Raw genomic sequence first — 14,353 nt, forward strand, 5'->3', positions numbered from 1 at the left:
ATAAAACCACTGAGGCCACTTCCTTTTCCTAATATTAATGAAAAATCTGTACAAGAGACTATGTATAGTAGGACAATAAGACATCTAAATGCAAAATACATATGTGTGTGCATATAACTGCTATGTTTGTACAATACACAAAAACTAACTGAAAATCGGTCATAGTTTTAAATGTAAAAGTTCAAACAATACAACTTCCAGAATAAAACAATGGAGATAATCTTTTTGACAAATATGTTTTAGGGTGGGACTCAGAAGCACAAACCATAAAGAAAACTTTAACTGGATATACCAAAATTAAAAATCTATTCTTCAAGAGACATTAAGAAGATGAAAAGACAAGCTACAGACTAAAAGAAAATATCTGCAAAAGATATTTAATTAAGGGTAGCAACCAGAATATGTTTAAAATATCTCACAACTAAGTAAGAATCATTTGAAAAGATCCCCAATATAATTAGTCATTAGAGACCTACAAATTAAAACCACATTGAGAACCCTCTACATACCTATTAGAATGTTTAAAATTTTAGAAATAAATGAAAGCTTTCTTTATCAAGTGCTAACAAGAGCAACCAGAACTCATACATTGATGGCAGATATGCAAAATGGTAGCCACTTTGGAAAACAGTTTGGCAGTTTCTTATAAAGTTAAACATACACTTATCACACAACCCAGGAATCCCACTCAGGTATATACTCAAGAAAAAAGAAAATGTATGTCCACCTCAAAACCTGTAGGTGAATGTTTTGGTGGCTTTATTTAGAATCATCAAACACTGGAAACAATAAAATATCCTTTAGCTAGGTCAGGGATAAAAAAATTGTGGTCCATTCACACAATGGAGTACTACTAAGCAATAAAAGGAAATAAACTAGTGATACACACAGCAATATGAATGGATCTCAAATATGTTATGCTAAGTGAAAGAAGCAAGATTTAAACAGCTACATAATATGATTCCAATTATAGGACAATCTGGAAAAGATAAACTGTAGGGACAGAAAGCAGATAGTAGATGTTAGGGACTAGGTGGTGGGGAAGGGGATGACTACAAGTGGGTGTGAGAAAACTTTTTGGAATTATGAAAATGTTCTATGCTTCAGTCGTGATGATGTTGAGTGACTATGCATTTGTCAGAATCCACAGACTAGGTCACTGAAAAAAAGGGTAAATTTTACTCTATGTAAATCATACCTCAATAAATCTGGCCAAAAAAAAAGAATAAGATAAGTAAAGGAAGGGGGAGAAATCATGCCAAGTGTTAAACAACAGAGAAAACTCAACAATTAAAAATACCAAATTTTCAATCTGGCAGGTTTAGAGGTTTAGTGGTTAGAGTATTGGCCTGCAGACTGAAGGGTCTCAGTTTCAAGTCTCAGTTTCACGTACCTTGGTTGCAGTTCGATCCCCTGGTTGGGGTCACTTGGGAGGCAACTAATTGATGTGTCTCTCTTGACCCCCACCCCATTCTATTGAAAACTAATGGAAAAATATTCTCAGGTGAGGATTAAAAAAATAAATAATTAAGTAAATAAATAAAAATACTGAATTTTCAAGGCTGTTATTATTTTTTTTATTTTGAATCCTTATGTTTAGAGAGAGGAAGGGAGAGAGGGGAAGTGAGAAACATCTATGTGAGAGAAACATCAATCAGTTGCCTTCACTATGCTCCACTAGGGATCAAACCTGCAACCCAGGTTATGTGCCCTGACCAGGAATTGAACCAGAGCCTTTTCTTCTTCTTAAAATCCTCACCCAAGGATATTTTTCCATTTATTTTCAGATAGTAGGAGAGAGGGGTGGAGGGAGGGAGGGAGGGAGAGAGAGGGAAAGAGGGAAAGAGAGAGAGAGAGAGAGAAAGAGAAACACCGATGTGAGAGACACATTGATTAGTTGACTCCCACACTACTCCAACCAGGGCCAGGGACTGAATCGCAACTGAGGTACGTGCCCTTGACCGGAATTGAACCTTAGCCTCTTTGGTCCTTGGGCCAACACCCTAACCACTGAGCAAAACTGGCCAGAGCTGAACCAGAACCTTTCAGTACATGGGACTATGCTCAACCAACTGAACCACTCCGGCTGGGCAAGGCTGTGGTTATTAATAGAAGTTAGCTAACGTGGTCAATATGCTACAGTAAATGAGAGGAAAATATCAGGTCTTGTTTGAAAATGAAAGTGCAAAGGGATTTTTGCTGCAACCACATTTAAGGCAAGATGAATCCTAAACTCATAAAAAGTCTCCAACCCTATTTATTGTCTTGTTGACAGCTAAGAATATCAGGAGCTTAAAGTACTTCAAAGTAATTCTAGTGGTTGTATTATTAATCTGTATATTTATGCTTTTCATTTTTATTTTTTAAATTTCTCTCAAGTTCATCTTAACTGTGTTGGAGTCTAGAATCTCTGAAAACTGATAATTCTGTCTTACGTCATATCCAATGGAAACTTCGTCATCTAAATATTAGGCCTTGATCCCTTCACTAAGCTCTGAACTCTCTTGGTGAGTTCCCATGAGTTACATAATCCCAGCACTCTCTCAGGCCAGTCCAGCAGTCTTGTGCATACCTTCATTTGCAACTCAAGTACCCAACTCTCCTATAGACACCCACATTTACATGAGACGTTTTTGACTTTTCTCTGAAACCAAAAGGTAATGTTAGAAAATGTCTCAATTATTAGTTAAAACAGATATGTCAGAGCCACACAATCCTTGGTTCCTCTTGAGAGAACAGATGTCCCATACCACTCATAACCGAACAGCTGTTCAGGGCTGATCTCTATCCAAAGTACAAATTTGCTTTTCGGTCCTAAGTTCCACAGTCCATCTGGATCAAGCAGTCCTACTTTCCCCATCCCAAATTTTTGTTTTCAAGCTGAAATGGCTCATTTTAAATTCATTCTCTTTACCTTACTATTTTTCTAGTTGACAAGAGACACTTCTCCAAGCCAATTTTCCTGATTCCTGCCACCAGCTACTTGCCAGCTTTTCATTTATGACACTTGATTTCCTCTGGGCACCCAGCCACTCAAATAATATAGGGTTTATTAATCAGACAGAGACCCTCAGGCACCGATATTCAAAGGGATGACTCCCAGGAAGCTGAAACTCATACTAGATAAAACATGTTTATAGTGGGGCAGGCTTTTAGTGCTAGGCCACTTTCTATTAAGTCATTGGAGGAGTTGAATATACTATACTGTCTCCTCTGATAAACTGGAAAGAGGAGCAAAAAGAAACCATGAATGTTTCTGGATCAGGAAAATTAATCTAAGATTTGACAACACAGGGCAACCCAACTGTCCATACAGGCTCCCTTGTTTATCCAAATTATAGGAATCTGGCACCACCCTGTGGCCCATCTGTACACAGACATGCTAGTAATGCAACAATGTACAAAGCAATACAGGAGCTACAAATATGAACAAGAAGACAGTCTTGTTGGCTACCCTCTCGTAGCCAATACCAATAGTCAATTAGGAAAATGAGCATACAACTAACTATAACACAAGAGATACAAGTATCAATATCGTTTAAAAAGTTATATATATATATGCTTGCAGTTGATCAGAGGAAAGGATTATACTTAGTTTCAGGGAGAAAGAAAATGCTTCCATGGAGAAATTAGGTTTTAAGTTGGGCTTTGAAGGAAGGATAAAATTTTATTTTATTTTTTTCCCCTAAGATTTTAAAATTTATTTTTAGGAAGGGAGGGAAGGTGGGGGAGAAACATCAATGTGAGAGTGAAATATCAATCGGCTGCCTTCTGCACATCCCCCACTAGGGATCGAGCCCGAAACCTGGCCACGTGCCCTGAATGGGAATTGAATTAGCAACCTTTCAGTGCACAGGTCCACAACCAACTAACTAAGCCACACCAGCCAGGGCAGAAAGGACAGGATTTTAACGGGAAGAGTTGAGAAAGACACTCCATAAGGATCAAAATGAGATAAGATGTGGAAAATGGAAAAAAACAAACAAACCTGGTATGTTCAAGAAAATATATGGGTAGTCTGGTTTGGCTAGATAGTGGGGTATAGTTGATTGTTAAGAAGTATAGAAGGTATGTGTGTATTAGGCATTAGGAAGATTATTTTGTCAAGCATAGTAAGATGGACTGAAATGGACAGAAAAGGAAGGAGAAACAAGTTAAAAAACTATTATAGTTGCCAAGGTAAGAAGCAATGAGAACCTGTCTTAGGTTGATGGCAGAAGAAACTAAAAGGAGATCAATGTGAAAAACAATGTAGAGATAGATTTAACAGTATTTGACTCAATAAGCTGTAATAGAGCTCAAAAAATAAAAAAGACAAGTTTAAACCTGGGTTCCTAGAGGAAATCAAGTGCCATAAATGAGAAGATGGAGGTGGAGAAGAGATGATTTTATTTTAATTATGTTTAAAATCTAAGCCAACATGTCAGGAATGTAAGAGAAAACCAATACAGGTCTGAAACTTGAGAAATAAATTAGGGCCAGTGATACAAACTTGGAAATTATTTGTACAGAGAAGCTTCAAAATCAAATACCTTGTAAATTATAACCCACTTTAAAAATAAAGAAATAAAGTAAGTACCCAAGAAAGCTCTGAGAGAAAGTCCAAAGAAAGAATCTTGTGGAATATCTACTTCTAGGAAAAGAAAGGAGAGGGAGACTGAAATGAGAAGGGAAGTAGAAAGAAAAATGAGAGTGGTTAAGTGCCTTGGAAGTCAAGAGATAAAAAGGTTTCCAGAAGGTAGGGATGGCCCATTATTTTAAATGCTACAGAGAAGTACAGAAAGATGTATCTGGAGAAATGGCTGTAAGAGTCAGAACTTTTCTATGGAATTACTTTAGTTACTTATAATCTTCGTTTTCTCCCTATTCGAGGGTCATAAAAGGATCCAGCTATCTCTTCAGTTTAGTTATGTGCATTAAAATTATTTCCTTAAAAAACTCACTGGTCTACTAATTAATCAAACCAGAAACACATGTTTAAACAATTCAAAATGTTTTTATTCACCCTGTCATTTGGACAGACCATATTATAGTTTACATACTTTTATAAAAAATACTGAATTCGCCCTGGCCGGTTTTGCTCAGTGGTTAGAGAGTCATGCACATACTTTGGTTGCAGTTCAGTCCCCGGCCTTGGTCGAGGTAGTGCAGGAAGCAACCAATCAATGTGTCTTTCTCACACTGATGTCTCTCTCTCTCTCCTCCACTCTATTTGAAGATAAGAAAAAGTATCCTTGGGTGAAGATTAAAAAATAAAAATAAAAACAAAAACAAAAAAATACAGAATTCTATTTTTCAGTTCATTTGCTCTATCACTTGACATTGAAGAGCTCTGGTTTTTAAAGACAGCATATGGTATAATAAAAAGAAAAGGGCTTTGGTGTCAGTTAGACCAGAATTCTACTTCTATCACCTATTTTTGAGTTTGTTTCTCTTTTGTAAAATGGGATACCATTACCCTGCAGGAGTTGGTTTAGAAAATTAAAGACAATGTTTGCAAAGAGGCTTTCTGTGCTTGGTAGCATTTATGCTATTTATCCCTAGCTTCTCATCTCTGGTTCCAGACTGCATTTCCTAGAGAAGCCTGGGACTGTTTGCCACTCAGCAATGATCCTACAAATACTGTATGGAACTTAGGACATAGTTCCAAATCTATGGTATCTGTATAACTGTTATCATTGGCCTTTTAAAGAATTCAGAAAGCCCAGCTGTTGTGGATCAGTGGTTGAGCATCGACCCATGCACCAAGAGGTTGTCGGTCGCCAGTTTGATTCCTAGTCAGGGCACATGCCCAAGTTCTGGGCCCAATCTCCAGTGGGGGGCATGCAGGAGGTGGCCAATCGATGTTCTCTCTCATCAATGTTTCTCTGTCTCTAAAAAATCAATGAAAAAAAATTTTTTTTAAAAAGAACTCAGAGAGCTCTGTTAACATCTTCTTTTGAGCATATTCATGTCCTATGAGTTAGGGTAAAGGAATATACCCAGGAACCCACAATATAAGCCTCCTTCTCTTTAAGGTTTTCTCCCTCTTGAAAGTGCAGAGGATAGCCAGAACTTCAAAGCAACCATCATAAATGATGAAAAGGAAGATAAGGAAGTCCTGCATCAACTATCCTATGAACAAGGAAATTTGTTCCTCCTTTGGATGGATATCTTTTCTTCCTGTTGGTAACACCAAATGCCTCATGTTTAGCCTATTGGCTTTGTCCAGTAACAGTATTTCAGTATGTTAGGAATGCATTCTAACCAGTCAGAGCTGTCTCCAGTTGTAGAGCTAAGGAACTTTTTATAATAACAATTAAGCCTATTTATCTCAATTTAAATGATTCTAAGAAAACCCCCTATACCTAAGGGAATTCCATTGTTTCTACTATAAAATGATTTACTTTTACATCAGAATCCAGTTCCCATTACTAGTTTTTGCTATTTACATTTCAAATTTTTCTTACATCACTGGAAAGGACACAAGAGAGATAAAAAAGGTGATACTTCAAAGATACAATTTATAATGAAACAATAAAACCATCAAGAAGTGCCCTCCAACCTGCACTCTGTTAGAAGGCAGAGTTAAGTAAGGCTAACTCTAATGCAGCACTGCTTAAAGTACACTAGAGAACTATATTCTCTTGGCTACCACTAAAGGTAAATCATAGCTTTTCAGATGGCTAAAAAAACTAAGAACAAAAAATGACATGTGAGACAAACATGGATGCTTCACTTTTAGAACTTGGCCAGACTTCCTTAAATAGTATCCTGAAGTATAAGAGCAAATACCTGACCTCTCAAATACAATGATAAAAATTTTTGCAGTAAGCTAATCCAATAGACATATCACATTTCATTAAAAGATGCCATCTCTGTCATATTAATCATGCCCCTTGCCCTACTTGCAAACTGTGGGCAGACTCAATTCATTAATTTATCACTAGCATACACATTACTGGGTTAAGGTAGTACTTGATAAATTGGACTTCTGGCTCAGAAACTATGTCCTGTAGAGGTAGAGATAAAAGACTGCTACGAAGAAGTGACCAATTCATAAAATTCATCACACACTAATTTTTAAAGACTCTTGAAGGACTTTCTTCTCACTCCAAGAGAAGAAAACTGAACAAGAACAGGTAGCCCCCTTTTCTGACCAATTTTAACAGCAATGAAGAATCTTATGTATATTCACGAAAATGAAAAATAAAGTTTTCAACATGACTGTTAAGTAATCTAAAACCATTGACATTTGGCTCTGAAATTAAGATATACACAGTCACTACCCTCCATGCCTATTGCTGATTCAATTCTCTCAGTTAGTTGCCTGGGTTCCAAATGGGTAAATAACAGATTATGTTGCCTCACTGATAATCTGTTCAAGAAAAAAAAAATACCTAATTCAATCTTAAAAACTAACACAAATGTTATGCAGTAAAAAGCTCTATTTAGATAACTCTTCTTTTATAATCTGTACACTTCCTAGCCATGTTTAGAATAACTTCCTTACAGTAGAAAACATCCAGAAATAAATAATATTTACTAAAAACAAAGTTTAACTAGTCACTTCATGACTTACAAGCCTGTAATTCACTGACAGAATATAGGACCTAAAGTGTAAAACTGACGATCTCAGGCTCCCACAACAGGGCACACTTCTTTTTTTTCCCTATATTGATATTAGAGAGAGGGGAAGAGAGAGAAACATCGATGAGAGAGAACATCAATTGACTGCTTCCTGCATGCCCCCCGCTGGGGATCAGGCCCACAACCTGGGCATGTGCCCTGACCAGGAATCAAACCGGTGACCTATTGCTGCATGGGTCAACGCTCAACCACTGAGCCACACTGGCTGGTCAGGACACACTTCTATAGAATGTCTTCTACTAGTGTCCCATTTGCTCTTGAAATGCCAGTATTGTTTTAAACCGGCAACAAAAAGGCTGCGTTCTTTTAGCTCTCTCTGAAGACAAACTTCTGTCCTATGTCAATTCTAGTCAACACCAAGGATCACAGCACTGGGACTAAACCTTACACATTTAATAGAGTGCTACATGAAATGCCCTGTCAGGTTGGAAACTCCAAGGTCACAAGCGTATCTAACCTCCCACTTCAGCCATGCTAGGAAATACTTCCTAATAAGATATGACAATTCTTATGCAGCATCATGAAATATATAAAATATCTTCAAAATACGTAAAACCCTTCAGGGGAGAAGGGGTGGAATGCTTACCTAGCACATAGAATTATAAGGTACAAAGTTATGCCTCTTTAAACATATTTCCTTTTCTACTCTTGCCCTACACAGAACTCCAGATTATCTAAAAACACAAATAATAAAAATGCCGTCTTGCCCTGGCCAGTTTGGCTCAGCGGTTGAGCATTGGCCTGCAGACCAGAGAGTGCTGGGTTCGGTTCCCACTAGCGGCACGTACCACAAAAAAAAAAAAGGAGTCTCAGCCTACCTCACCAGTGTCTGCCCCAAATCTTTACCTTTTAATACAGAGAATGGTAATGTAAGTTGATCGACTCTAAGTTGATCACTGGCCTGAACAGTTTCTTTCATCACAATGCAATCAACACCTTCTTAATTTTCATGTGTCCTTACCTACTCCAAAAAAGGTGTGAAAGAAAAGCCAAGGGAAGGTTAAAAACTCTTAATCCGTGCTGTCATACTATTAAGATGGTCCAACTGGGGAGATGAAATAAAAAAAAAAAAAAACTATATTCCTAACACACTAGCCCAGATTCACTTCAGAAAAAAAAAAAAGACCTTTTCACAGTCTAGTTCTTTGATAATCTACTGATAAGGATCACTACAGAGCCCGACAACTTGGTGAAAAAAATGTATTCCCTCCATGGCAAAAAGGAAAAGGCATAAAGGATGGCTAGGACAGAGTTGGTGAACAACACTAAAGCAGGAAGGCAAGGAATTATAGGCATACCTCCTTTTATTGTGCTTCCCTTTATGGCACTCACAGATGTTATGTTTCATAAACTGAAAGCAAGACCCTCCACCATCAAAAAGATTACAACTCACTTTATTGCAATAGTGATCTGGAACAGAACCAACAATATCTTGAGGTATGCCTATACAATACTTGTGTCAATTCTGATCAGGTGTACTAACAGACAGACCAAGAGGAAGGAAGCAATGAACAAAGATAACTTATTGATATTTAGTTTAAGAATGCATTTAGAGATGTACATACCCATACCTCTAACATTTCCACTATCCTTTGGTCTTGAACTAACCTGAATCATGTTCAGGAGACAACCCTAGGTGGGCACCTGTAACACAAACATCTAAACTGACCAATTAAAAATGAACTGAAAAAAATAACCAGAAAAACATGTTTAAATGTATAACTTATTCTAAGCCGTATCAATGATGTGTAAAGAAAATAGGAAAAAAATTTGGTGTCTATCAAGTGCTAGCCATAATTTAGAGCTTTATATGGGTTCCTTCATACAACACTAATGATGACCCTAGGAGGTAAGTGGTACTTTTTAAAGATGTGGAAATGAAGGGAAATGTTTAGATAACTTGTCCAAAGTCTAAATCTTAATACAGTATTTAAACTCAGGTCTGTCCAGCTTTAAAGACTGCACTTTTCCCTTTATAGCTTACTGATACACTTATATACCACCAATAATAATCTTATCCCAGTTCACAATGAGCATTTTCTACTTAGAACTCCATGTGAAATAAAGCTCACCAGTGTCACACTCAACCTTTTTTACTATAAATCATAGACATACTGAGAATCAGCTAGGTCTCCCTCCCAAAGACACTCAGCTCCTCTGTAACATCCCTTACACGCCAACCACAGCACTATTCTCTGCTACCAGAAGCCCAAGAGTCTTATGAAAATTACATTTGCAAGTATGTTCTGACTCCCTCTTCCACACTGGTTCATGTTGCTGAGTGCAAAGGATGATTAGTCTGCTGACTGACAATTCTTCAGATCAACTACAAAAAAGAAGCCACTATTTTTTTAAACCCAAAATTTACCACTATGTCCTGAAAAGTTTGAATTCTGAGGTGAACTGAACCCAGACATCAACTAAAGGCAGCATCCCAGTTTTAGGTGACAAACAGCTAAATATTCTCCTCTAAACATCAAGAATGACAAGCCAAACTAATTCCCAGCTTTTAACAATGTAAGAAACATGATCCACACAAAGGCAAAAACACAATGCAAATAAGGTAGACGCACTCACTTCTAAGCTTAACTGGAGTTTTGAAGATATACAGCAAGAGTTTATGACAGAGAATCAAGATGCCCACAACTCATTAAACTTAGAGAAGTAATTTAATCAGAGCTGGAAAACAGTCAAAAAACAATACCCCAACTCTTTGGGAAATTGTGGTAGAAATTTTATGACTTCTGTGGTCAGCACTTGATCATCAGGGCAGGACTGTCTTGGACTCAGGAATTTAAATGCTCTCAACTGCTACTCACCTTTCCTCCTTTATCACAGAAGTAGGGCCAGGCTGAGCTCCTGAGAAAACAGGTCTGTAGATTCACTGAAGGTCTGAGAAAAATTAAAGTTTAAATGGCAAAGGTGTCTCTTCTACTAAACATAATAAAAAATACTTATAAATACATTTTAGTATTTTTTGGACCACCTTAGAACTATTTAAAACCAGAGTACTTTATCTAATTGCTGACTGCTCAGTAAATAATCTAAATAGTTACAGAAATAAAATGAACCAGGCAAGTATTCCCCCCGCTCCACCATGTAAAGTCACTTAAAGGGAAAACGTGAATATTTACAACCCTAACTAACGACAACCAAACCGCTCAACAAGAAGCTACAGAGCAAGGGGGACGGGAGTGAGGGGTGGGAGAGTGGGTGGGTGTGGATCCTGGAGGGAAAGTGATAGCGCTAGTGCCGGTTTGTTTACAGACTTCAGCAACAATCATGAGTCAGAAATTCAAGCCACCAGATGCTTTCCAACTAACAGGGACCAAACAAGACCGTTCTACGGTGCCCTGGAAGCTCTGGGGGTGAGGGGAAGTAAACCAAGAGAATTATATTACAAAGGCTACGGGACAAGCCGGCAACAACTGACTCTGGGGTTCTTGGACCTCGCCTTCCGTACAAGGTGCTGGGCCCGAGGACTCCGGATGCCGGGGGTGGGGGGTGCATCGCGCGGTGGCCCTGAAGTGACCAGGAGACGCAGAGAGAACCGCGTCCCCCAATCTATGGGGGAAGGGGGAGAGCACACAAACGGGTCGCCACCGAACGAGGCAAGATGTCCTGGTGGGTTATGGGTCAGACCCCTGGGGGCAATTCCAGGGCTGGCCGGAGGAAAGAGGAACCAATTCTTTTTGTAGAGACTTGGGTTCGGGTCAGGGAAAGGAGAAGACCTGGCCCTGAGCTTGGAAAGAAGTCAAACCTATCCTGAGGGGAAACGGGACAGGGGAGAGAGCGGCAGGCCAAGCCAGAACGAGACACGGACCGGGTAGGTCGGGGGGGGAGGGTGTCCGGCTGGGGCAGTTACAAACACGGGAGCCGGCGAGGCTCAGCAGCCCGCTTCCCGTCTCGAGTCATCCTTCTGCTAGCAGCTGCTCCAACTGTTCCAGGCCCAGCCGTCCAGTCCACTGCCGCCACCAACGCCGCCGCCATCTTACACTGGCCAGCGGCCGCCACCACCGCCACCACCGCCTCCGCTCTCTACGCTTGCGCCTGCGCTGCCACGCTTTCCGGCCTCGTTTGCGACGATGTGCGGTGGAGAACACGGAGGAAAGAGTGGTCGCGCGAGCTCACGGCTCCCAACCCGCCTCGAAGGACGCATAAGGGGCGGGGCTTAAAGCCAACGGAAAACAGGGCGAGGGGCGCGTGCGCATTACCGAGAAGGGAAAGTTTTTTTTGTGTGTGTTGAGTGTTTGGAGGGTCTCACGTTCCTGTGATACCCACAACAAATCGGAGTTAGCGGCCTCCCTGAGTTGTGGTGGAGATAAAATTCATTTCTAATGGGCTGGCAGGCAACCTTCTGGAGATTTCCATTTCTGCCGTTTTTGAGTACGGAGAATAAGCAGCTCTCTCTCGCCAGATTTCATTTGAAAACCCTATTTCGTTTGAGGACTATTAAGTGGTTTCTATATCTTTGAGACCTACTTCACCCTGAGAGCGTCCATTTACCCATTTTTATTTTTATTTATTTTTTTGGTACGTGCCCCTAGCGGGAACTGAACCCGGGATTCTCTGGTCCGCAGGCCGGCGCTCCAACCGCTGAGCCAAACTGGCCAGGGCCATTTACCCATTTTTAAGGAAGGGATTCAGATCCTTGACGTGAAATAATGTTATTCAAGAGGCTCTTTCTCTGAAGTGGGGTGGGATATTGAAGGTTCCCAACATGGGCCCAGTAATGTACATTCTGCTTCCTTCTGACCCCTTAAGGAAGCAGGTAAAAGATCCCTGACAAGGTTACTCCCAGCTGCCAGGCTGGAGGATTTTTGATCAGAAGCCCAGGGTGCAAGAATCTGACCTCACCTCCTCTACTGCTACCCTCTACTATAAGTCATATATTACTTAAAATGTTGTAATAGACAACTAGCTGGTTTGTCTACTTACATTATTGTCCTAGTTAAACATAAGGTAGCTAGAGTGCCCTTTTAAACTGTAAGGTCACAGTATTGCCCTGCTCAAAAATTCCAAAAGCTTCCCATGACACAATAAAAACCAAAATTTCAACGCAGGCCCTATAAGACCTGATATCTATTTCTCCAATTTTATCTGCTCCCACACTGCCTAACTCTACTCTAGCCTTACTGGCCTTTTCCTGTCACTACAACCAAAACAATGTCCTAGCCCCAGGGCTTTTGCACTTGTTTTGTTTTCTTGGAATGTTCATCTAACAGATCTTTAAAAAGTTTTTTCTTCTGATACTAGAAATGCAAAGATTTTGGTATGTTGTTCTTATATCCAGAAACCTTGCTAAATAGTTTATTTGTAGATTCCTTTGGGTTTTTACATATACCATTACAGTATACTAGTTGAGAACACTGGTTTCATTTTATTTATAGTCCAAAACCAAGCTTTACCTTCATCCCTCCCACCCTCCACCCCTTTGGCAACCATCAGCTTGTACTCTAGGAGTCTGTTTCTGTTTTGTGTTGTTTATTCTTTTTTTTTTTTTAGATTACATATATAAATGAAATAATGGTATTTGTCTTTGACTTATTTCACTTAGCATAATACCGTATAGGTCCATTCATGTTGTAGCAAATGGCAGGATTTCATTCTTTTTTATTGCTGAGTAACAGTCCATTGTATGTATACCACATCTTCTTTATCCATTCATCTATCAGTGGACACCTAGGTTGCTTCCATATACCACATCTTCATCACATCTATTGATGGACACCTAGGTTACCTCTATGTTATAAGTAATGCTGCAGTGAACACAGGTGTATATATCTTTTCAAATAGTTTTTTCCTTTGGATAAATACCCAGAAATGGAATTGTTGGGTCATATGGTGGCTCTAGTTTTTCCACTGATTTTTTTAAAGAGAGTGGAAAGGAAGGAAGGAGAGAGAGAGAGAAACATCAACGTAAGAGACACACACACATGGATTGGTTGCCTCCTGCACATGCCCCAGCCAGGGCCAGGAATTGAACCTGCAACCCTTCAGTGTGAGGCCAGCCGATGCTCTAACCACTGAGGAATCTCCATACTATTTTCCACAGTGACTTCACTAATTTATAGTCCCACAGCAGATCTTTACTAGACTTGAGTTCTCTACTTAATCTTGACAGATCTCTATTCAAATGATGCTTCTTCAGAGGTAGCTCTTGACTATTCCAACTAAAATGGTACCCTACACCACCTTCCTCTATCCTTTTACTCTGCATTTTTTTCATCTTTTTTTTACCTGTAACATTTAACCTATAATTTGTTCATATATATATATACACACACATATATATATTTTTCCTTTATTGATTTTAGAGAGAGAGGAAGTGAGAGGGAGAGAAATATCAATGAGAGAACATCAATTGGCCACCTCCAGCACGCCCCCCACTGGGAATCAAGCCCACAACTTGGGCATGAGTCCTGACTGGCAATCGAACCAGCGACCTCTTGGTGCATGGTTGATGCTCAACCACTGACCACACTGGCTGGACTATAATTTATATATTTTAAACCTAAATATACTATTAGAATAAAACTCTGCGAGGGCAGGGTCTTTGTCTTTTTTCATATTTGTAACCCCAACATCTAGAAGAGTGTCAGAGCATAAAGTAGCTATCAAATGCCCTTCCAGCCCTTGCCGGTTTGGCTCAGCGGTTGGAGTGTCGGCCTGTGGACCAGAGAGTTCTGGGTTCAGTTCTCGCTAGGGGCATGTACCAAAAAAA

General features: G+C 39.6%; 1 protein-coding gene and 1 long non-coding RNA gene across 4 annotated transcripts in view; one reads left to right on the forward strand and one right to left on the reverse strand.

Annotated features, from left to right (window-relative positions):
• Nucleotides 1-11,577, reverse strand: part of DCAF8 (DDB1 and CUL4 associated factor 8) — a 42,988-nt gene extending 31,411 nt beyond the window's left edge. For 2 of the 3 annotated variants that reach the window (XR_004960991.1, XM_036273714.1), the window contains exons 1-2: nt 11,453-11,577; nt 10,449-10,521 (exon numbers count right to left, since the gene is read on the reverse strand). The gene's annotated coding sequence lies outside the window, so the exon portion shown is untranslated. The remainder of the gene's footprint in view (nt 1-10,448; nt 10,522-11,452) is intronic. The other variant, XM_036273715.1, reaches the window with a different exon arrangement.
• LOC118637989 lies at nt 10,900-11,617 on the forward strand. The gene is made up of 3 exons (XR_004960992.1): nt 10,900-11,095; nt 11,328-11,455; nt 11,577-11,617. It is a non-coding gene; the product is annotated as an uncharacterized LOC118637989 (long non-coding RNA).
• Nucleotides 11,618-14,353: the final 2,736 nt, after the last annotated feature.

This window comes from Molossus molossus, unplaced genomic scaffold (genome assembly GCF_014108415.1).
Source record: "Molossus molossus isolate mMolMol1 unplaced genomic scaffold, mMolMol1.p scaffold_m16_p_20, whole genome shotgun sequence".
Taxonomy (NCBI): Eukaryota; Metazoa; Chordata; class Mammalia; order Chiroptera; family Molossidae; genus Molossus; species Molossus molossus.